Source organism: Dendropsophus ebraccatus, chromosome 5 (genome assembly GCF_027789765.1).
Source record: "Dendropsophus ebraccatus isolate aDenEbr1 chromosome 5, aDenEbr1.pat, whole genome shotgun sequence".
Lineage (NCBI taxonomy): Eukaryota > Metazoa > Chordata > Amphibia > Anura > Hylidae > Dendropsophus > Dendropsophus ebraccatus.
The window spans coordinates 14,795,625-14,821,099 of NC_091458.1; the positions used below are offsets into that span (position 1 = coordinate 14,795,625).

Here is a 25,475-nt window from a genome sequence, read left to right on the forward strand (position 1 = left end):
AACATAGTAAAAATACATACAATATAAACTAATAATATCGTAGTGATAAAAAAAAGTTGTTTGTAAGAATATGAGTAAAAAATAAAATATAGTAATGATGGTAGACATGAAAATTATTATTTAATAAAAAAAAAAAAAGAACATAATAATTAAAATAAAAAAGTAAAAAAATGATAAATATAAGTTATATAATATAGTAATATAATATTATATAATATAATAATAAATAAAATGTGTTTTTTTTTTATTAAATCAATCAAAAAATAATGTTTATTCATATAGCACCAATAAGTTCCCCAGATCTTTACAAATTAAATTTAAAATAATAATAAAAATAATAATAATAATAAAAAACATAATGATAATAAGCATAATAATAGTAATAATAATAATAATCACCATCATCATCATCAACATAATAATAATAATAATAATAATAATATAACAATTAAATAATAATAATCATCATCATAAAAAATGAAGAAATAATAGTAATAATAATAATAATAATAAAACAATAAAATAATAATAAACAATGAAGAAATAATAATACAGTTATATAATAAACATTTAAAAGTTACCAATAATAATGTAACTATAATGGGAAGATGAAGAAGATGAAGACTTATCCACAAGTGAGAGTTTTCTGGAAGCCTTTATAATGGTCTGATAAGATATTTTATGTTGGTTTTGGTGCAGTTTTTCTTAGTCGCAGTCAGGAGCGGCTACAAAAGGAAGAGAAGTACAGTATATAGGAAAGACTGATAGGCTTCTCTTGTATCCTCTGGCTCAGACCTTTGCATTATATACCGCCTGTGTGACTGTAGCCTTTAGGGTCTGTTCACACACCACTGATCTGTATAGTGGACATTGCGTCTTCATCCTAACAAATCCCTCTGGAGAATAATCAGCCGGAGAGACAATAGGAAGGAGACTGATGGGGGCTGCTGCCTTCATTGGTTGCATTTTTCATGGCATTTATGTCTTCCCATTGGCTTCTCCATAGGACGTTGAAAACGGCCGACACGATGGTTACAATTCATGGACTATTTCTTCGAGTTGTTTATTTCGGCGACTGATCAGTCCCATACGTGAGCGGGGTTATGGATGGGAATCTGAAAGAGAATTCAGCGGCCACAAATCTGCAGCTCATAAGGAAGCTCAGATCATGATCATTATTTATGGCCGTCATTATCAAAATACGGACGTTTTTTTCACCTTGAAAACATTGTGTGAACATAGTCTAAAGGTTTATTGATGTGTGGTTGACTTGTTGCCATTGATGTGGATGAAATATCCGTACACCTGCCACAGAAACATCCTAATAAAGATGAATGGGTGTGAGAACTGACGGGATCTAAACTACCATGTGTGACTCTAACCCTAAGGCTGGCTTCACACTATGTAAGAACAATGGCCGTATCTCATAACAACGGCCATTGTTATGAAACATGGACGTTGTTTTTAAATAGTGTGAAACTAGCCTTAGGCTAGGTTCACACAACATAAAAATAAGGGCAAAATACATCCGTTTTTGGATAAATGCCGACAGAAATAAAGAACATCGTGGTTATTTCTGGCTTTATTTGCCTATGTTCACACAACGTTTTTTCAGCTCTGTTTAAAATGACGTCCGCCATTTTGACTCTAAATTAACGGACGTTATTTAGCTGTCTAGCCTTCCCTTAGTGCAATGACTGGTGTTTGTACATTATTCTAGTTTGGTTACTAATTGGCCGTTGGATGCGGCTTAATTAAAAAGTCCATTAAATTTAATAGTAAAAACAAAGAAAGAACGGTGAGAAAAGAAAAACTGTGTGAACAACTAATAAAAAACGTCCGCTGTTTGAAAACAATGATCATGATCATTATTTTGACGTCCCCGGTAAAAACGTCTGTTATTCAATACATTGTGTGCATTGGACGTCCGTCTTTCCATTGACTTTAATGCATTGCATTGTAGTCAGTTAAATCGTGGCAAAAACAGACGTTATTTTAATTATCAAAATCGGATGCCTTTTCTCTATTTTTGACGTTGTATGAAGATAACCCTTATCCAAATACAGCCGTTTTTTTGCCCTTATTTTTACATTGTGTGAACATAGCCCATAGATTCCATTTAGGTAGAGATTCCAGTTAGGCTATGTTCACATGACATTTTTTACTGTCTGTTTTTTTTTTTTTTTAATAACACCCGTCATATTGCAGTTTGGCCATCCGTGCGTGCGCTATTCCAGGTCAGGTGGACTGATTGCTCTTTGTCTTTAATTGAAAAGTCCATTGAATTTAATAGTAAAGATGGTAAAAAAATAAAAACAGTGTGTGAAGAACTAAAAATAACATCTGTTGTTTGCAAAAGACGTCCGTGAATAATCGTCATGATCATTATTTTGAAGTCTGCGCAGATAACGTCCGATATTTAATATACTGTGCGCATTGGGCGTCCGTCATCCCATTTATAGCAATGCATTGATTAGAAGTCAGTTAAATTGCAGCAATTACGGACAGATAAAATATACAAAAAATCTACTGAAAACTGGATGCAAAAAATAAGATAAAACCTTTTTTCAATTCCTAATTTATTGTACTGAAACATTATTATTACAGAAATATATAAGTAATAATACATTTGGAATATGATTAATGATAAATAAAAAATTGTTTGAAAGAAATGTATATATTAATAAAAAAGTGATAAAAATATAAAAAAAGTCTTGTCTATCCATCTCCTATCTATCTATCTATCTATCTATCTATCTCCTATCTATCTATCTATCTATCTATCTATCTATCTCCTATCTATCTATCTATCTATCTATATCCTATCTATCTATTTATCTATCTATCTCCTATCTATCTATCTATCTATCTATCTATCTCCTATCTATCTATCTATCTCCTATCTCCTATCTATTTATCTATCTATCTATCTATCTATCTATCTCCTATCTATCTATCTATCTATCTATCTATCTATCTCCTATCTATCTATCTATCTATCTATCTCCTTCCTATCTATCTGTCTATCTATCTATCTATCTATCTATCTATCTCCTATCTATCTATTATCTATCTATCTATCTATTATCTATCTATCTATCTATCTATCTATCTCCAATCCATCTATCTTCTATCTATCTATCTATCTATCTATCTATCTATCTATTTATTTATCATCTATCTATCTATCTATCTATCTATCTATCTATCTATCTCCTATCTATCTATCTATCTATCTTCTATCTATCTCCTATCTATCTATCTCCTATCTATCTATCTATCTCCTATCTATCTATCTCCTATCTATCTATCTATCTATCTATCTCCTATCTATCTATCTATCTATCTATCTATCTATCTATCTATCTATCTCCTATCTATCTATCTATCTATCTCCTATCTATCTATCTATCTATCTATCTATCTATCTATCTATCTATCTCCTATCTATCTATCTATCTCCTATCTATCTATCTATCTATCTATCTATCTATCTATCTCCTATCTATCTATCTCCTATCTATCTATCTATCTATCTATCTATCTATCTATCTCCTATCTATCTATCTATCTATCTATCTATCTATCTATCTATCTCCTATCTATCTATCTATCTATCTATCTATCTATCTATCTATCTATCAATTATCTATCTCCTATCTACCTATCTATCTATCTCCTATCTATCTCCTATCTATCTATCTATCTATCTATCTATCTATCTATCTATCTATCTCCTATCTACCTATCTATCTATCTATCTCCTATCTATCTATCTATCTATCTATCTATCTATCTCCTATCTATCTATCTATCTATCTATCTATCTATCTATCTATCAATTATCTATCTCCTATCTATCTATCTATCTATCTATCTATCTATCTATCTATCTATCTATCACCTATCTATCTATCTATCTATCTCCTATCTATCTATCTATCTATCTATCTATCTATCTCCTATCTATCTATCTATCTATCTATCTATCTATCTCCTATCTATCTATCTATCTATCTATCTATCTATCAATTATCTATCTCCTATCTATCTTTGTTCTCTAAATTCTTGACACACATCTGATATCTAAATATGAACATTTTAGGATTATTATGTGAACTATGAAGTGTTTTCTATTTTACAATATATCCCTCCTCCTCCTCCTCCTCCTCCTCCTCTCTGTTACCATCAGTGCTGCAGCCTGGATACTTGTTGCATCCCCTCCTCTTACTATTAGCTGGCCCTGGTTTCTCCTCCAAATCCCCATAGATGGATAGAGAAGCCCCTGATAGTAATAATGACCCCCCATCATGTGAGTGCTGCCTCCTCTCCTCCCCAGCAGTCCCTCCTCCTCCTCCTCCTCCAGCAGCCAGCTGAGCTGCAGCACATTGCATCCCCTTTCTCCATTGCTGCAGATGCAGGAGGTGCTGAGGAATCTGCACATTCACTGAATACATCAAACAGTCATTTGTAGCTGCAAATCCGGCGCCCTTTGTTATGGTAATGCGGCCTGACATCACTGTGTGATCAAAGCCAATGACAGAGCATATAAGCAGGTCCCCAGCCCTGAGCAGCAGCAGACTGGCCTGTAGCTGGCAGCAGTGTCCTCCTAGAGAGCAGCAGTGTCCTCCTAGAGAGCAGCAGTGCTGGGACTAGTCCTGCTCCACCACTACTGGGACCTATCCTCCTCCACCAGTACAGAGCTGGGAGCTATCCTCCTCCACCAGTACAGAGCTGGGAGCTATCCTCCTCCACCAGTACAGAGCTGGGAGCTATCCTCCTCCACCAGTACAGAGCTGGGAGCTATCCTCCTCCACCAGTACTGGGACCTATCCTGCTTCACCAATACAGTGCTGGGACTAGTCCTGCTCCACCAGTACAGAGCTGGGACTAGTCGTGCTCCACCAGTACTGGGACCTATCCTGCTTCACCAATACAGTGCTGGGACCCATTCTACTACACCACTACACAGTTGGGACCTATTCTGCTTCACCAGTACAGAACTGGGAGCTATCGTGCTTCACCAGTACAGAGCTGCCTGTGTGTGCTGCACCAGTACAGAGCTGGGAGCTATCGTGCTGCACCAGTACAGAGCTGCCTGTGTGTGCTGCAGGCTGCTCTCTTCTGCTCCTCTCTGGATCTACTCTCTCCTCTCTCTCCATGACTGTGTGACTATTACTTGCTGGCACTTACAGGAGGCTGTGCTGAGGCTGGAGGATCCGTACTGACACAGCTCCCCAGGACTAGTCTCTACCTCCACTGGACAGGACCGAGCTGTCTTGGCTGCAGACATCATGGTGAGTTCTGCTGCTGCTGCAGCTCCGCTTTTCTCTGCTCCACTTGGGGAGAAGTTTGTGAAAGTTTTTTTGAGATCGATGTGAAAGGAGAATACTCCTGAGGGGGATAGAGAGTGATGGGTTATAGAGAGTGATGGGGGAATAGAGAGTGATGGGGGAATAGAGAGTGATGGGGGAATAGAGAGTGATGGGTTATAGAGAGTGATGGGGGTATAGAGAGTGATGGGGGAATAGAGAGTGATGGGGGTATGGAGAGTGATGGGGGTATAGAGAGTGATGGGTTATAGAGAGTGATGGGGGTATAGAGAGTGATGGGGTATGGAGAGTGATGGGGGTATAGAGAGTGATGGGGTATAGAGAGTGATGGGTTATAGAGAGTGATGGGGGTATAGAGAGTGATGGGGTATAGAGAGTGATGGGTTATCGAGAGTGATGGGGGTATAGAGAGGGGAGAGTGGTGGGGTGATAGAGAGTGATGGGTTATAGAGAGGAGAGTGATGGGTTATAGAGAGGAGAGTGATGGGGTATAGAGAGGAGAGTGATGGGGTATAGAGAGTGATGGGGGTATAGAGAGTGATGGGGGTATAGAGAGGAGAGTGATGGGGGTATAGAGAGGAGAGTGATGGGGGTATAAAGAGGAGAGTGATGGGGTATAGAGAGATGGGGTATAGAGAGGAGAGTGATGGGGTATAGAGAGTGATGGGGGTATAAAGAGGAGAGTGATGGGGTATAGAGAGTGATGGGGGTATAAAGAGGAGAGTGATGGGGGTATAGAGAGGAGAGTGATGGTAAATAGAGAGTGATTGGATTTAGAGAGCAGAGAGATGGGATAAAGAGAGCAAAGTGATGGGGTGATAGAAAGTGATGGTGGTATAGAGAGCAGATTGATGGGACATAGAGAGTAGAGTGATGGAGTGATAGAGAGTGATGGGGCATAGAGAGAAGCTCAGTGCTTTACCTATACCTCTTATTAACTTTGTACATGCATGTTTTTACTTTTCTTTCTCCTATCTATTATCTATTAATCTATTGATCATCTATCTATCTATCTATCTATCTATCTCCTATCTATCTATCTATCTCCTATCTATCTATCTTCTATCTATCCATCTATCTATCTATCTATCTATCTCCTATCTATCTATCTCCTATCTATCTATCTATCTATCTATCTCCTATCTATTATCTATCTATCTATCTATCTATCTATCTATCTATCTATCTATCTATCTATCTATCATCTATTATCTAGCTGTAAATCTATCATCTAGCTCCTATCCATCTATGTCTAATTTCTATTTGTCCTGTCTATTTATTTACCATTAATCCATCCTCTTTTCACATCAAACATATCTCAGTCTATTTATATCTCTTTTCAAAAACATCCATGTGAAAAAAAGGAATTTCAAAGATACATAGAGGATACAGGTAGATTATATATATTAGATAGGTAACTAGAAGACAGATTTGATATAAAAGATAGATAGATAGATAGATAGATAGATAGATAGATAGATAGATAGATAGGAGATAGATAGATAGATAGATAGATAGATAGATAGATAGGAGATGGATAGATAGATAGATAGGAGATAGATAGATAGATAGATAGATAGATAGGAGATAGATAGATAGATAGATAGATAGATAGATAGATAGGAGATAGATAGATAGGAGATAGATAGATAGATAGATAGATAGATAGATAGATAGATAGATAGGAGATAGATAGGAGATAGATAATAGATAGATAGATAGTTAGATAGATAGAAGATAGATAAATAGATAGATAGGAGATAGATAGATAGGAGATAGATAGATAGATAGATAGATAGATAGATAGGAGATAGATAGATAGATAGATAGATAGATAGATAGATAGATAGATAGATAGGAGATAGATAGATAGGAGATAGGAGATAGATAGATAGATAGATAGATAGATAGGAGATAGATAGGAGATAGATAGATAGATAGATAGATAGATAGATAGGAGATAGATAGATAGGAGATAGATAGATAGATAGATAGATAGATAGGAGATAGATAGATAGATAGATAGATAGATAGATAGATAGATAGGAGATAGATAGAAGATAGATAGATAGATAGATAGATAGATAGATAGGAGATAGATAGATAGATAGATAGATAGATAGATAGATAGATAGATAGATAGGAGATAGATAGAAGATAGATAGATAGATAGATAGATAGATAGGAGATAGATAGATAGATAGATAGGAGATAGATAGGAGATAGATAGGAGATAGATAGATAGATAGATAGATAGATAGATAGGAGATAGATAGATAGATAGATAGATAGATAGATAGGAGATAGATAGATAGATAGATAGATAGATAGAAGATAGAGTGTAGAGTTAGTGAGTTAGGAGACAGTATAGGGTGCATGAATAATGGTGTAACCCTGGGCAGGGAGTGAAAGTGATGGATCCTCCTCAGGATGGGGGGGGGGGGGGGGGGGGAGAAGAACAGGGAAGAGAATGGAGATAATGGGGCAGAACAATCAGTGAGGACAATGGGGGAGGTAATGATTACTGAGGACTGTGCAGCCTGATCTCCATGTATCACTGTATGTGTATATGGGCTATAGGGGCCCCAGGTGCTGCCCCTGTGTATAGCAGGAAGGGGGCAGTGTGCAGCCCCAGGGCCTCTTCTATAGGTGCAGAGCTGCCCCATCACATGAGCCGCCATGGCTGCCTCTACATGGACCAGGTGGACCTTCTCTGGCCTCAGCCTTCTATAGAATCACAGAGAAGTGTACCACCCAGCAACTGTATCTAAGCTTATCATGTGTGATACTGTGCTGTTCAGCTGTACATATAATACTGTCATATGTGATAGTTTTGAAAAACCACTGTATCCAAATCTATCATCAGATACAATATAGAGGAGTTTGTGTATCTAAGTCTAGCGTGTGCGATGCTTTGCAAAGCCCCTGTCTCTGATGTGTAATACTGAGTTGTTTAGTCTTGCATCACAGTCTGCTGTGCCAGTGTATCTAAGCCTAACATGTGTGATACTGCCTGCTGAGCTACTGTATCTAAGCCTATCATGTTTGATACTGCCTGTTTAACTGCTGTATCTAAGCCTGTCGTGTGATACTGTGTGTTGAGCTTCTTTTTCTAAGCTAATTATATGCAATACTGTATGCTTAGCTGCTGTATCTAAGCCCATCATGTATGATTCTGTATTCCGAGCTGTTACATCTAAGCCTATTACATGTGAACATATCCGCTGAGCTGTGTATCTAAACCCATCATGTGTGATACTGTATGCCAAACTGTTACATCTCAGCCTGTAACATGTGCTTGCGAACCTGTCTGCTGAGCTGCTGTATCTAAGCCTCTGATGTGTGATACTGCTGTATCTATCACTTGTGACATTGTTTACTGAGCTGTTGTATCTAAACCTATCACATGTGAACCTGAGCTGTGTATCTAAGCCTCTGATGTGTGATACTGTCTGCTGAGACTTCTATGATGTCCAATACTGTGTGGTACTGCCTTCTTCATTGTTGTGTCTATGATAGGTGATACTGCTTGATGAGTTGCTGCATCTAAGCCTGTGATGTGTGATACTGTCTGCTGAACTGATGTATCTAAGCTTTCTCAGTTAGATATACATTTGATCTTGTTGTTGTATATTTAAAGGGATATGCACAATAATTTGCGCCCTGCGATGCTGGACGTTATAGGGTAGGCAGTGTGGCGGTGACATTGAGGCTTCGGTATGAAGGAGGGTCCGTCCCCTGGGGGCAGGGGGGGATTACCCGGGGTGTCAGGTCTATTTTCATGAGACATGTGAAGCTTTCCGCCGCCCCCGCCGTCACCGCTCTGTAATTTTGCTCTATGATGAAAGTCTGTGAATGGGGTGAGAGGTGGCGGTGCCAGGGCCATCACTGTGCCCACCATTATATGATATGTATGGGCAGACAAGATCTCAATGTAAGAGGAGCAGTCGTCCATAGCAACCAATCACATTCAAGCTTTCATTTTTCAGAGGCCTGTTTAAAAATAAAAGCTGTAATCTGATTGGTTGCTATGGGCGACTGCTTCGCTGCACAAGGCCTGATAACTATGGGTGCTGAGCAATGTATCTAAGCCTATCATGTGTGATACTGTCTGCTGAGCCTGAATATCTAAGTCTATTAGGTGTCATTTTGTCTTTTGAAGTGGCGTATCTAAGCCTATCATGTGTGATACTGTCTGCTGAGCTTGTGTATCTATAATGTATGACACTATCTGCTGAATACTGCTATCTAAGCTTATAGTGTGTGATACTGTCTACTCAGCCAGTGTATCTAAGATTATTATGTGTGTATATCCTGGTCCATGTATCTAAGCTAATTATGTGATACTTATTTAAGCCTTTTATGTGTTATGCTGTGTGCTAAAGCAGTCAATCCTGGCCTATGATGTGTGATACCTGCTGAGCCTTGTATCTAAGCCTGTCACATGTAATATTGTGCTGCTGAACCACAGTATGTGAGCAGGTAACGTGCCCCAGCACTTGTGACGGGAAAATATTGCCATGACTAAGGCCGTGTAACGCGGCTGAAACGCGTAGGCTTCTTGTTGGGGGCATACCGCATTGTGTGCACTAAACGTGGTGTGAGGAATAAAGCCATTTACACTGGATGACGGAACGCTGGACTCAAGGTTTTTTTGGCTGATATTGTATGTAAGCCTATCATGTGCAATACTGTGTACTAAGCCGCTGTATTTAGGGGTATTCCCATCTCAACTAACATAGGTAAACCTGTAGATTGAATATTAAATCTATCTATCTATCTATCTATCTATCTATCTATCTATCTATCTATCTCCTATCTACTATCTATCTATCTATCTATCTATCTATCTATCTATCTATCTATCTCCTATCTACTATCTATCTATCTATCTATCTATCTGTCTATCTATCTATCTATCTCCTATCTATCCATCTCCTATCTATCTATCTATCTATCTATCTATCTATCTATCTATCTATCTATCTATCTCCTATCCATCTATCTCCTATCTATCTATCTATCTATCTATCTATCTATCTCCTATCTATCTATCTATCTATCTATCTATCTATCTATCTCCTATCTATCTATCTATCTCCTATCTATCTATCTATCTATCTATCTATCTATCTATCTATCTCCTATCTATCTATCTATCTATCTATCTATCTATCTATCTCCTATCTATCTCCTATCTATCTATCTATCTATCTATCTCCTATCTATCTATCTATCTATCTATCTATCTATCTATCTATCTATCTCCTATCTATCTATCTATCTATCTATCTATCTATCTATCTATCTATCTATCTTCTATCTATCTATCTATCTATCTATCTCCTATCTATCTATCTATCTATCTCCTATCTATCTCCTATCTATCTATCTATCTCCTATCTATCTATCTATCTATCTATCTATCTATCTATCTCCTATCTATCTATCTATCTATCTATCTATCTATCTATCTATCTATCTATCTCCTATCTATCTATCTATCTATCTATCTATCTATCTATCTATCTCCTATCTATCTATCTATCTATCTATCTATCTATCTATCTATCTATGTGGTGAGCCCCCAGAGGATGTTGTAGTGTTGGGACGGCCGGTCACTTGTTAGATGGACCTTTGGGTTTTCTCACATGACGCCAGTGCCTGGTGGGCACACAGGTGTGATGGCACGCCTGCTTTTATAGTGTAAGATCGGTTGTACCCTTCTCCCCTGTGGTCGGTGTCCTGTCGGGTTTCTGCTGGGTTCCTTGGGATAGTGAAGTCACAGGTGGTAAGAGCGGTGTAGTAACCCTCCCGAATAGTGGTAGGACCCGCCATCCGCAGGTAGGGGAAATGTCCGAAGGTTGCGGTGTATATGCTGTGCAGGTGGTAGAGAATAATCACAGACTCAGGTGATAACATTGACTTGGTTACTACTTGTAAATGTGCAGCAGGTAATACAACGGATCTTGATATACACTGGATACAGTTCCAATAAATACTCGAACATAGAACCACCAGATCTGTGTGATAAGTGCTGCGTAGGATGTAGTAGAGTTGATAACCTTGTACTGAGGTAGCGTAGTAGAAAGGAGGCTGCCGTGAGAGTCTCAACCCAATTAGTAATGTGCTCTGCCAGGATGTTGGAGTGTAGAGAAGAATACTTGTAGAAGAAGAAGAAGAAGAAGAAGAAACAACCTGTGCCTGTGTATTGACCTTTTCCTATAGTCTTCACACTACCTTATGCCCACTAGCTTTGTCTGAACCGTACTAATGGGTGACACAGGTCCCAGACCCTGTTACCTGGGATGAGCAGAGTGCTGAGGGTTTCCTGCTGACACTCCCACTGCTAGATGGAGTTCATAGACCTTACAATAACTTTGCTCCACCCGGATCAGTTCCTAGCTCTTTGGCTCTTTATTGGATACTGTTTTCCACTTTGGTTACTCCTAGTCCTCGGTGTGGGTTGAAGTGATCTGTTGGATAGTCCTCTCATAAAGGGTTTAGCACTGCATCACTCAGTGTGTGGGTGCTTCAAGAAAGAAGTTTGTAAGAGGTGACTGTCCTGCGTCCTACCCATGCGGGGTACTGACTACGACTAGTTAGGGGGGACCTGGCAGAGGGCCAGGACTCGGGTAGAACCACTGTGGAGAGCTATCTGAGCTATCCTTTCTGAAGCTCAACTAAAACGACTCCTTCACCCAAGGGACTAACTTCCTAACCAGCGTGTGAAGTGCGCTGTGGTTGGGTGGAAAGAGTGCAACAGGAGAGAAGAAAGGGAAGAGGTGATAGGACAGAAGAAAGTAAAGATCCTACTGGTTCACAGAATCTGGTACACACAAATACAATAACCCTTGAGATACTTCAGCCGTGCAGCTTCTATACTTCAATATACGATATAGAAACATCTAGTGGTCATCTTTTAGTAATACTTTGGCTGCAATTGGACCACAAAAAGTATAGAGTTTTACAAAGGGTGTGAACAGTAGTAACACCCCTAGTGGGACACCACATATCTATTATCTATCTATCTCCTATCTATCTATCTATCTATCTATCTATCTATCTATCTCCTATGTTTCTATCTATCTATCTATCTATCTATCTATCTATCTATCTATCTATCTATCTCCTATCTATCTATCTCCTATCTATCTATCTATCTATCTATCTATCTATCTATCTATCTATCTATCTCCTATCTATCTATCCATCTCCTATCTATCTATCTATCTATCTATCTATCTATCTATCTATCTATCTATCTATCTGTCAGGTATGTACTGCAGTGATATGTTATGGGGCTGTGAGTGTAGCTGTGTACAGATGTAGCTGAGAAATACTTGTAACAAGCGATAAATCCAGTAAGTATTCATTTCCCTGCAGTGTTGTGTAGTTTGTGTTTGGTGTATGGGTGTAGCAGAGTGTATTGTGTATCAGTGCGGCCCAGGTGTAGCACAGTGTATTGAGTATGGGTGTAGCAGAGTGTATTGTGTATTAGTGCGGGTGTAGCAGAGTGTATTGTGTATGGGTGTAGCAGAGTGTATTGTGTATTAGTGCGGGTGTAGCAGAGTGTATTGTGTATTAATGCGGGTGTAGCAGAGTGTATTGTGTATCAGTACGGGTGTAGCAGAGTGTATTGTGTATGGGTGTAGCAGAGTGTATTGTGTATTAGTGCGGGTGTAGCAGAGTGTATTGTGTATTAATGCGGGTGTAGCAGAGTGTATTGTGTATCAGTACGGGTGTAGCAGAGTGTATTGTGTATGGGTGTAGCAGAGTGTATTGTGTATTAGTGCGGGTGTAGCAGAGTGTATTGTGTATTAGTGCCGGCTCATCGTGCTCTCTGCAGTGTAGGATAGGTTTATCTGTGGCCATATGTAAATCTACAGACATCAGTATTAGAGAGCTACTTCTAAATCACATTGACAAACTCAGCTCTGCTACATCACATAGACTTAGCTCTGGCAATGCCGACCAAATGATCCGACGCTCAGCTCTGTTATGCGACACATTTGGCTTCCTCTGGCAAACTCGGTCCATTGGTATCTGACAAACCCAGCTCTGCTGCCTCTGACTACTGTGTGACAATTGCTTGGCTTTCTTGCATTGTCAGGCTCAGCTCTGTTACCAGGGACAAACACAACTCTGCTAACTCCAACCAAATAACTACTACTGCATCTATAAAGCAATGTGGCTTCCAACTAATTGCTCTCTGCTGCCTCTGACAAACTCAGCTTCACTTCGTGTCAATCACAAGGGAAAAACCTCAGCGTTCCTAATTGTGATCATATGGGTGCGTGCTGCTGCCTTAGATATACTGAGCTCTGCTACATGGACCATCTGACATACTCAGCTCTACTATCTACTCCTGAGTGGATGGGCGCTGCAGCATCTGACAAACTCAGCTCTGTAAGATCATAGCGACTCAGTGAGCTCTGCTGTATCTGTCCAACACAGCTCTCTGGCATCTTCTGCTGTATCTCTGGCATCTGACAAACTCATCTCTGTAACATCTGGCTGGAAAGGAATCTAGATCCATATTCACAGCTGTCTTGCTCTGCCCGGTCCCATAGGAGCGGTGACTGTGCGCGTGAATAATAAACATTCTCCATTCTATCTATTTACATTGCACATGTCTTTTATGTGGGCGGAGCCAGCCCCGTATTGTAGCTGCAACAGCAACCCGCAGCGAAGGGGAAACAACAAATATTATTACAGAATTATGATTGCGGCTCTGTAGCCCTGGCTGTATCGCCGCCATCTATACAAGAACAAAGCAGTATATAGTGACATTATGTGGACATTACATATAAAATATAACTATTATGTGTGGTGGTAGTATTTGGTCACTGTATGGGTGGTAGTATTTGGTCACTGTATGGGTGGTAGTATTTGGTCACTGTGTAGTGGTATTATTTGGTCACTGTATTGCAGTATTATGTGGTCACTGTATTGCAGTATTATTTGGTTACTGTATTGCATTATTATTTGGTTACTGTATTGAATTATTATGTGGTCACTGGGTGGTGGTAACATGTGGTCACTGTATTGCAGTATTATTAGGTCATTTTAGTGGTATTATTTGGCCACTGTATGGCTGTATTATTTGGTCACTGTAGTAGTATTATGTGGTCACTGTGTAGTGGTATTATTTGGTCACTGTATTGCAGTATTATTTGGTCACTTTAGTGGTATTATTTGGTTACTGTATTGCAGTATTATTTGGTCACTTTAGTGGTATTATTTGGTCACTGAATTGCAGTATTATTTGGTCACGGTATTGCAGTATTATTTGGTCACTGTGGTGGCATTATTTGGTCACTGTAGTGGTATTATGTGGTCACTGTATTTCAGTATTAATTGGTCACTGTGTGGTGGTCACTATGTGGTAATATGTGGTCACTGTGTAGTCGTATTATTTGGGCACTGTATTGCAGTAATATTTGGTCACTGTATTGCAGTATTATGTGTTCACTGTGTAGTCGTACTATTTGGTCACTGTATTGCAGTATTATTTGGTCACTGTATTGCAGTATTATGTGGTCACTGTGTGGTGGCATTGTTTGGTCACTGTATTGCAGTATTATTTGGTCACTGTAGTGGTATTCTTTGGTCACGGTATTGCAGTATTATTTGGTCACTGTATGGTGGCATTATTTGGTCACTGTAGTGGTATTATGTGGTCACTGTATTGCAGTATTATTTGGTCACTGTGTGGTGGTCACTATGTGGTAATATGTGGTCACTGTGTAGTCGTATTATTTGGTCACTGTATTGCAGTAATATTTGGTCACTGTATTGCAGTATTATGTGGTCAATGTGTAGTTGTATTATTTGGTCACTGTATTGCAGTATTATTTGGTCACTGTATTGCAGTATTATGTGGTCACTGTGTGGTGGCATTGTTTGGTCACTGTATTGCAGTATTATGTGGTCACTGTGTAGTGGTATTATTTGGTCACTGTATTGCAGTATTATTTGGTCACTTTAGTGGTATTATTTGGTCACTGAATTGCAGTATTATTTGGTCACTGTAGTGGTATTATTTGGTCACGGTATTGCAGTATTATTTGGTCACTGTGGTGGCATTATTTGGTCACTGTAGTGGTATTATGTGGTCACTGTATTTCAGTATTAATTGGTCACTGTGTGGTGGTCACTATGTGGTAATATGTGGTCACTGTGTAGTCGTATTATTTGGGCACTGTATTGCAGTAATATTTGGTCACTGTATTGCAGTATTATGTGGTCAATGTGTAGTTGTATTATTTGGTCACTGTATTGCAGTATTATTTGGTCACTGTATTGCAGTATTATGTGGTCACTGTGTGGTGGCATTGTTTGGTCACTGTATTGCAGTATTATGTGGTCACTGTGTAGTGGTATTATTTGGTCACTGTATTGCAGTATTATTTGGTCACTTTAGTGGTATTATTTGGTTACTGTATTGCAGTATTATTTGGTCACTTTAGTGGTATTATTTGGTCACTGAATTGCAGTATTATTTGGTCACTGTAGTGGTATTATTTGGTCACGGTATTGCAGTATTATTTGGTCACTGTGGTGGCATTATTTGGTCACTGTAGTGGTATTATGTGGTCACTGTATTTCAGTATTAATTGGTCACTGTGTGGTGGTCACTATGTGGTAATATGTGGTCACTGTGTAGTCGTATTATTTGGGCACTGTATTGCAGTAATATTTGGTCACTGTATTGCAGTATTATGTGGTCACTGTGTAGTCGTACTATTTGGTCACTGTATTGCAGTATTATTTGGTCACTGTATTGCAGTATTATGTGGTCACTGTGTGGTGGCATTGTTTGGTCACTGTATTGCAGTATTATGTGGTCACTGTGTAGTCGTATTATTTGGTCACTGTATTGCAGTATTATTTGGTTACTTTAACGGTATTATTTGGTCACTGAATTGCAGTATTATTTGGTCACTGTAGTGGTATTCTTTGGTCACGGTATTGCAGTATTATTTGGTCACTGTATGGTGGCATTATTTGGTCACTGTAGTGGTATTATGTGGTCACTGTATTGCAGTATTATTTGGTCACTGTGTGGTGGTCACTATGTGGTAATATGTGGTCACTGTGTAGTCGTATTATTTGGTCACTGTATTGCAGTAATATTTGGTCACTGTATTGCAGTATTATGTGGTCAATGTGTAGTTGTATTATTTGGTCACTGTATTGCAGTATTATTTGGTCACTGTATTGCAGTATTATGTGGTGGCATTGTTTGGTCACTGTATTGCAGTATTATGTGGTCACTGTGTAGTCGTATTATTTGGTCACTGTATTGCAGTATTATTTGCCACTGTATTGCAGTATTATTTGGTCACTGTATGTTCCCACTTCAGGAAACTATTGGGGAAGGCGGCCCTCTTGTAACATAGTTGGTCCCTAGTAATGATCTTGATCATTGTTAGCAGCCATCTATTTAACAAGATGGACTCCTTCTGTCAATATTATTATGATGTAGAAACATAACCTATAGGTGCTATTATTTGGTCACTGGGTGGCGGTATTATTTGGTCACTGTATGAACCTATTATTTGATCAATGTATTGTAGTATTATGTGGTCACTCTGTGGAAGTATTATTATTCGGTCACTATTGCAGTATTACTTGGTCACTGTATTATGCGGTTACTGTGTAGTGGTATTATTTGGTCACTGTGTGTTGTATTATTTGATCACTGTACTGTATTAATATATGGTCACTGTGTGTTGGTATTATTTGGTCACTGTGTGTTGGTATTATTTGGTCACTGTGTGTTGGTATTATTTGGTCATTGTGTGTTGGTATTATTTGGTCACTGTGTGTTGGTATTATTTGTCACGCTGTGCTGGTATTATTTGGTCACTGTGTTGTAGTAATATTTGGTCACTGTATTATAATATTAGTTGGTCACTGTGTGTTGGTATTATGTGGTCACTGTGTGGCAGTATCATTTGGTCACTATACAGGTGGTATTATTTGTTCTCTGTATTATAGTAATATTTGGTCACTGTGTGTCAGTATTATTTCCTCACTGTATGGATGTATTAATTGGTCACTGTCTAGTTGGTATTATTTGGCCACTGTGTTATAGTATTATGTGGTCACTGTGTGGCAGTATTATTTGATCACTGTATTGTAGTAATATTTGGTCACTGTATTATAGTATTATGTGGTTACTGTATTGTAGTAATATTTGGTCACTTTGTGTCAGTATTATTTCCTCACTATATGGATGTATTAGTTGGTCACTGTCTAGTTGGTATTATTTGGTCACTGTATTATAGTATTATGTGGTCACTGTGTGGCGGTATTATTTGGGCACTGTATTGTAGTTATATGTGGTCACTGTATTATTTGGTTACTGTATGGGTGGTATTATTTGTTCTCTGCATTTTTAGTGATTATTAGTAATATTTGGTCACTGTGTGTCAGTATTATTTCCTCACTGTATGGATGTATTAGTTGGTCACTGTCTAGTTGGTATTGTTTGGTCACTGTACTGTAGTAATATATGGTCACTGTGTGTTGGTATTATTCGGTCACTGTGTGTTGGTACTATTTGGTAACTATTACAGTATTATTTGGTCGCTATATTGCAGTATTTTTAGTTCACTTTCTTGTGGTATTATTTAGCCATTTAATGGGTGATATTATTTGTTAATGGTGGGGCAGTATTATTTTGTCATCTATATGGTGCTATTATATGGTCAGTGTGTGTGTTCACTGTATGGTGGTGCTAAGTAAAGCCCCTATTACACTGGGCGATGTTGAGGAGCAAACGAGCGCTGTCAAGGATCATTTGCTCCCCGTTTCCTGCTCGCTGCCGCTATTATACACGGATGAGAGCCGGGGGTGGGGTGGGGGTGGGGGGTTTGATGGGCTGTCCAAGTGATCGCTAGATCGCCCGGGCAGCCCAAAGAGGATAGCGGCGGTCTGCTGCTGCCACTCCTATTCCATGGAGCGACGGCAGCAGATCGCTGCTATCCTGGTCGTTTGTCTTTCAACATGTTGAAAGACAAACAACAGCAACGATCAGCCGACATCGATCATGTCGGCTGATCTTTGTCTTCTATTACACAAGATGATTATTGGCCGTAACGGCCGAATACGGACAATAATCCTTTCGTGTAATAGGGCCTTAAGTACTATATAACAGGATTACTTGTGGGACCCCTATACAGTATAGTGATTCTGCAGTCAATATCAGTATTAGCACAGTATAGCATTGGTTTTTAGGCATCTGTATGGCAGTGTTATTTAACCGACCTATGGAGCTATTATTTGGGCACTATATAATCCTATATTGCATTGTTTATTATACATTGTATGATAGAAGACAATATGGGGCAGGGTACCATACAGGACACCATCCATCCCTAGGACGAACACTACAGATGTATGCTGAAGATGTCCCAAGATGTGCTGCCTGGAGATATGTGTATGTAGGTATTATAAGCAATAGAAATAGTCCCAGACAACAGATTAGGAAGCCTCAGCGCAGGTGTAAATTTTTGTGTTGGGGTATTCTTTATACTTTACCGTCACACCATGTGGATTCATGATAGGATTAGTTTAAGACGCCTTACAAGATTACATACATGTAACACGGACAATTACCTAGATATACACATCCATCACTGGAGCGGGCTGCTCAGTGCCCCAGTCGCTCAAGGATAACACTACACTAGTACAGGAGCTGGAAGTGTTGTCATAGGAGCATATACACAGAGAACCCCGGTGGTCTGAGATGGTGGAGGGCTTTATGTCTCTATACCTGGTGAGCTAGGGTAATGAAAGGGTTAATGATAACATCCCAGGGTCTAGGAGAGTGACAGGGTAATAACATCCCTAGTCGTCTATGGGAACTACGTGGTTAATGCTGACTTCCCTGGTAGCCTAAAGTAAAGAAGGGGCCAATGCCAATATGCCTTGTGGTCTAGGGTGGAAAGAGGTCTCGTAGCTATAACACTAGGGCAATAAAGATGCTGAGATGCTGAGAAAGGGTTAAAGGGGTGCTCCAGCAAAAATCAACTGATATCAGAAAGTTATATAGATTTCTCCAGTCTTCCTATACTTATCAGCTGTTGTATGTCCTGCAGGAAATGTTTTATTTTCAGTCTGACACAGTGCTCTCTGCTGACATCTCTGGCCGAGACAGGAACTCTGTCTTGCTTTTCTACGAATCCCCATAGAAAACCTCTCCTGCTCTGGGCTGTTCCTGTCTCGGCCAGAGATGTTAACAGAGAGCACTGTGTCAGACTGAAAATAAAACAATACTTCCTGCAGGACATATAGCAGCTAATAAGTATGGGAAGACTTGAGATTTTTTAATAGAAGTAAATTACAAATCTATATAACTTTCTGACACAAGTTGATTTGAAAGAAAAAGATTTTCGATGGATATTCCCTTTAATGTCAGAATCTCTCTCGATCTAAGGCAAAGAAAGGGTTAATATCTGTGTCCCTGGTGGTCCAATGCAGAAAAAGGGTTAATATCTGTGTCCCTGGTGGTCTAGGGCAGATAAAGGGTTAATATCTGTGTCCCTGGTGGTCTAGGGCAGTGAAATCATTAATGGCTGTATTCATGGTGGTCCAGGGCACCTAAATGGTTAATGTCTGTATCCCTGGTGGACTAGGGTAGAGAAGTGGTTAATTTCTGTATCCCTAATGGTCTAGGGCACTTAAATGGTTAATGTCTCTATCTCTGGTGGACTACTGCAGGGAAGTGGTTAATATGTGTATTCATAATGGTCTACGGCACTTAAAGTGTCCCTGTTGTTATGACTTTTAAAATCTAAATCAACATTAGATGAGAAATGAAGCAAGTTTGCAATATACATTCATTATTATTTTGTTGTTGTTATCATGCTGTAAAACAAAGCTGAACTTACCAGAAATACAGGTCCAGTCTCTTGAAGGCAGCTATACAACAGCTATTCTTACCTGTATCCAGGTCCAGTCTCCTGAAGGCTACTATATAACAACTATTCTTACCTGTATCCAGGTTCAGTCTCCTGAAGGCTGCTATATAACAGCTATACTTACAGTATCCAGGTCCAATCTCCTGAAAGCTGCTATATAACAGTTATACTTACTGTATCCAGGCCCAGTCTCCTGAAGGCAGCTATATAACAGCTATTCTTACCTGTATCCAGGTCCAGTCTCCTGAAGGCAGCTATATAACAGCTATTCTTACCTGTATCCAGGTCGAGTCTCCTGAAGGCTACTATATAACAGCTATTCTTACCTGTATCCAGGTTCAGTCTCCTGAAGGCTGCTATATAACAGTTATACTTACTGTATCCAGGTCCAGTCTCCTGAAGGCAGCTATATAACAGCTATACTTACTGTATCCAGGTTCAGTCTCCTGAAGGCTGCTATATAACAGTTATACTTACTGTATCCAGGTCCAGTCTCCTGAAGGCAGCTATATAACAGTTATACTTACTGTATCCAGGTCCAGTCTCCTGAAGGCAGCTATATAACAGTTATACTTACTGTATCCAGGACCAGTCTCCTGAAGGCAGCTATATAACAGTTATACTTACTGTATCCAGGACCAGTCTCCTGAAGGCAGCTATATAACAGCTATACTTACTGTATCCAGGTCCAGTCTCCTGAAGGCAGCTATATAACAGTTATACTTACTGTATCCAGGTCCAGTCTCCTGGAGGCAGCTATATAACAGCTATCACCCTCGATAAAGCAACACGCGAAACGCGCGTCGGGTGCATGGTGAGGTGGACTCGTATACTAAGGACACGTATGGGTAATATTTACTATATATGGATGATATTTCTTTCTGTGTACTCACTGTGAGTTATATTTATGTATTGTATGTAGTACCAACCCAGTGCCCAGTATATATGTGTGTATATAGGTTCCCCCTTTTTCTACTGTTATCTATTTTTTTTTTATACCATATTTTAGTAGTTTTTTCTTTTGGTTTTTATGTATAACAGCTATACTTGTTATATCCAAGTCCAGTCTCCTGAAGGCAGCTATATAACAGTTATACTTACTGTATTCAGGTCCAGTCTCCTGAAAGCTGCTATATAACAGTTATACTTACTGTATCCAGGTCCAGTCTCCTGAAGGCAGCTATATAACAGCTATACTTACTGTATCCAGGTCCAGTCTCCTGAAGGCTACTATATAACAGTTATACTTACTGTATCCAGGTCCAGTCTCCTGAAGGCTGCTATATAACAGCTATACTTACTGTATCCAGGTCCAGTCTCCTGAAGGCTGCTATATAACAGCTATACTTACTGTATCCAGGTCCAGTCTCCTGAAGGCTGCTATATAACAGTTATACTTACTCTATCCAGGTCCAGTCTCCTGGAATCAGATTTTCTGACTTGTGCTGGTTGAAAAAAACAGACTAAATACAGTAATTCCGGCCAGTACAGAGAGTCACGGCTCAATGTGTCCATCAGGTACACGACTGCCTTCTCTCTGTGAGCGCTCCGATGGCCTGGGATACAGAGGACTTCCTGTTTTCTGACTGGAAAGTGCTGTGTTTTCCATGATAACTAAAAAATAAATAATGAATGTAAATAGCAAACTTCATATCACATATACTGTTGATTTAGATTTTGAAAGTTATCGCGACAGTGACACTTTAAATGGTTAATGTCTGTATCCCTGGTGGTCTAGAGCAGTGAAGTAGTAAATGTCTGTATTTCTGGTGGCCTAGAGTAATATAATAGTTAATGTCTGTATTCCTGGTGGCCTAGGGTAGTAATATAGTTAATGCCTGTATTCCTGGTGGCCTAGGACAGTGATATAGTTATTATCTGTATTCCTGGTGGTCTAGGGCACTGATATAGTTAATGTCTGTATTCCTGGTGGTCTAGGGCAGTGATATAGTTAATGCCTGTATTCCTGGTGGTCTAGGGCACTGATATAGTTAATGCCTGTATTCCTAGTGGTCTAGGGCAGTGATATAGTTAATGTGTGTATTCCTGGTGGCCTAGGGTAGTGATTGGCTTAGTCTCAGCATCACTGGTGATCTAGACAATAATGAAAACTGGGTCCTGATTGGCTGCTCAGTGGCCCAATTTTCCCAGGATAACACTGACCTATCAGCACATTAGCATGACGCATTGTCCATACATACAGAGAACTTTCCATAGTTCTCTTGTAAGATTTTAACCTGTCCAGTGTAGACGTTTACATAGTGTTTGAAGGAGTCATATAAAAAATTGTCCTCGGATCCCCTCCCTTGCTTACTGAGACCCCTCCCTTGCTTACTGAGACCCCTCCCCTGCTTACTGAGGCCCCTCCCTTGCTTACTGAGACCCCTCTCTTGCTTACTGAGACCCCTCCCCTGCTTACTGAGGCCCCTCACTTGCTTACTGAGACCCCTCCCCTGCTTACTGAGACCCCCCCCCTGCTTACTGAGGCCCCTCACTTGCTTACTGAGACCCCTCCCCTGCTTACTGAGGCCCCTCCCTTGCTTACTGAGACCCCTCTCTTGCTTACTGAGACCCCTCCCCTGCTTACTGAGGCCCCTCACTTGCTTACTGAGACCCCTCCCCTGCTTACTGAGGCCCCTCACTTGCTTACTGAGACCCCTCCCCTGCTTACTGAGGCCCCTCCCTTGCTTACTGAGACCCCTCTCTTGCTTACTGAGACCCCTCCCCTGCTTACTGAGACCCCTCCCCTGCTTACTGAGGCCCCTCACTTGCTTACTGAGACCCCTCCCCTGCTTACTGAGGCCCCTCACTTTCTTACTGAGACCCCTCCCCGCTTACTGAGGCCCCTTCCTCAATTACTTAGGCCCTCCCTTGCTCAATGAGGCCCCTCACACACTTACTGAGGCCCCTCCCTTGCTCACTGAGGCCCCTCACATGCTTACTGAGACTCCTCCCCTGCTTACTGAGGGCCCTTCCTCACTCACTGAGGCCCCTCCCTTGCTCACTGAGGCCCCTTACATGCTTACTGAGACTCCTCCCCTGCTTACTGAGGCCCCTCCCTTGCTTACTGAGGCTCCTCCCTCTCTGTCTACATTTCGGGGGTCAAGTGTTTATAATGAGCCTGTAGATTATAATGGTTCTGCTCTTGCTGTAATGGGGCTCGGCTGCTCGTGTACAGACACAGCAGCAGATGAAGCAGAGCTGCAGTGTAAAGCATAGAGGAAACACAGCGGCAGCCTGAACATCTGATGAAACAGGAGAAGGGCGTCCGTCTACCTTAAGACTCCAATAGACAATGCGGCTAAGTCTGTTACAATGTGTCGGTGTAGGTAACCGCTAATCCAGGACACAATAGTGAATCTCAGTGGTGAGGACACTCCAGCAGCCAGGTTGTATCTGACTGACAATTTAAGGGGGGAGGGGCTCCCAGTTTCTAAAACAACAAAGAGCCGCCCTTTAGATGAAGTGGCGTAGTATCAAAGGGCTTCACATCCTACTGTGTTATTTGCCGGGGGGTGTAGGGTGGGGCGGATGGAGGCACAGGACATCTGATGCTTCTTTGTAATGGATGTAGGTAATTTGTTGGGATCCACCTTAAATCTTTTCTTAAAGGCACAGTAGGAGATGTAAAATCTGCTGGAGGCTTCGCGATGGGAAAGTTTATTAACACCCATAGCTACAAGAGCTGAACAAACAACCCGGAGACTTCAAAGAGCCGGAGGGTCACGGAGACATGTGGAGGGTCACAGTCAAGGATTGGGGGTCTCCTAATGGGCCCCCCTAAAGAAGTGGATAGAGAGGTGACAGCTCTCGCACTTGACCCTCACCGGTCCAGTCTCTTCTTCCTGGCACATTGTCTCCAAATGTTATCAGCATGGTGGCGGTGGTACTATTCAGGCACCATATGGCGCTGTAATATAGTCACTGTACATCACTATTATGTCAGTCTTCAATGGCACTAATATTAACACAGTATATGATGGTGTTTAGGGATGATATGGCTGTTTTATATAGGTAACATATGGCGGTATTATTTAGAAACAACATGAGACAGTTATTATAGAAACTCTGTGATATGCTTACACTGTGTAGCAGTATTATGTGTGTATTTTTAGGCAGTAATATATGGTTGATATATAGTGGTATATAGTCACTAGGTAATATGTATACATTGTATGGCGGTAGTATGTGTTCATTGTAAGGCACTATTATATAGATAATGTATGGTGTATATTTAAGAACAGAACTATATGGTACTGTTATATAATCACTATGTAATATGTGCGCACTGATTGGCGGTATTACGTGTTCTTATCGTGTATTATGGTTTTATTATTTAGGATCAATATAGCATTGTTATATATGCACTGTATGGCAGTGCTCATTCTAAGGCAGTATTATATACTGTAGATCATTATTTAGGAATAATATAGTATTGTTATGTATTCTCCATGTAATATGGCAGTATTATGTGTTTATGGTAAGGCAGTATTATATAGAGCATGTATGGTTGTATTATTTAGGAACAATATGATTTATGTTATGTACACATTGTATGGCGGTATTATATGTGCATTGTAAAGCACCTTAAGGGTACAAACCCACACACCGTATATGCAGCGTATTTACTACTGCGATACGCAGCAAATACGCAGCAGATTAGATCTAAATAACTGAACACAGCATCAAATCTTCACCATCACATCTGCTGCGTATTTGCTGCGTTCTTGCTGCGTATACTGTGTGTGGGTTTATACCCTTATACAGATTATGCATAGCGGTATTATTTAGGAACAGTATGGTCCTTGTATGTTTTCCCTGGGTAATATGTATGCACTGTATAGCAGTGTTATGTATTCATTGTAAGGCAACATTATATGGATCACGTATAGTGGTATATTTAGGAACAATATGGTACTGTTATGTATCCACCCTGCAATGTATGTGCACATTATGGCAGTATTATATAGATAATGTATGAGGGTATTCTGTAGGAACAGTATGGTACTGTATGTATTCGTTGTGTTATTTGTATGCACTGTATAGCAGTGTTATGTATTCATTGTAAGGCAACATTATATGGATCACGTATAGTGGTATATTTAGGAACAATATGGTACTGTTATGTATTCACTGTGTGCACGTTATGGCAGTATTGTGTGTTCATTGTGAGGCATTATTATATAGATAATGTATGGGGGTATTTTTT

General features: G+C 39.9%; 1 protein-coding gene across 2 annotated transcripts in view; it reads left to right on the plus strand.

Annotated features, from left to right (window-relative positions):
- Window positions 1-4,565: 4,565 nt before the first annotated feature.
- Window positions 4,566-25,475, plus strand: part of WNT11 (Wnt family member 11) — a 68,256-nt gene continuing 47,346 nt past the window's right edge. The window contains exon 1 of one of the 2 annotated variants that reach the window (XM_069971950.1): window positions 4,566-5,297. The gene's annotated coding sequence lies outside the window, so the exon portion shown is untranslated. Of the gene's footprint in view, window positions 5,298-9,386; window positions 9,475-25,475 lie in introns of those variants that run through there. The other variant, XM_069971951.1, reaches the window with a different exon arrangement.